This window comes from Brassica oleracea, chromosome C2 (genome assembly GCF_000695525.1).
Source record: "Brassica oleracea var. oleracea cultivar TO1000 chromosome C2, BOL, whole genome shotgun sequence".
In the NCBI taxonomy this organism is placed as follows: domain Eukaryota; kingdom Viridiplantae; phylum Streptophyta; class Magnoliopsida; order Brassicales; family Brassicaceae; genus Brassica; species Brassica oleracea.
The window spans coordinates 44,375,209-44,375,866 of NC_027749.1; positions in this window are offsets into that span (position 1 = coordinate 44,375,209).

Below are 658 nucleotides of genomic sequence, written 5' to 3' on the forward strand. Positions count from 1 at the left end.
TGGAGATTTCAAGGAGGAGAAGAGAAGAAGAGCAACATGCTCACTTAGACAGATTGAGGTTTGTGATGGATCAACATCAGAATCAACCTCAAGATGGAGAAGGTAATGGCCAAGGAGCTGACAACCTTAGGCCACAACACCAACATCGCCAAGCTAGAGCTATTAGCACCCATGATGAGCCCAATATCCATTGACATATAACTGGCATTAGAGCACCAGCTGTGGAAAACAACAATTTTGAGATCAAATCAAGCTTGATAAACATGATCCAGAGCAACAAGTATCATGGTCTTTGCCTTAGAGGATCCCCTAGACCACTTGGATAACTTTGATAAGCTGTGTGGAACAACAAAGATCAATGGTGTCTCTGAAGATGCATTCAAGCTAAGGTTGTTTCCATTCTCTTTGGGAGACAAAGCTCACACATGGGAGAAGAGCCTTTCAAGAGATTCAATCACCACATGGAATGAGTGCAAGAAATCTTTCCTCACCAAATTCTTCTCTAATTCAAGAACGGCTAAGCTAAGGAATGAAATCTCTGGATTTCATCAAAGGAATCTTGAAGGCTTTGGGGAAGCATGGGAAAGGTTCAACAGCTACATCTCTCAATGTCCTCATCATGGCTTCAATATGGAGAGTTTGCTTAGTACTTTCTACA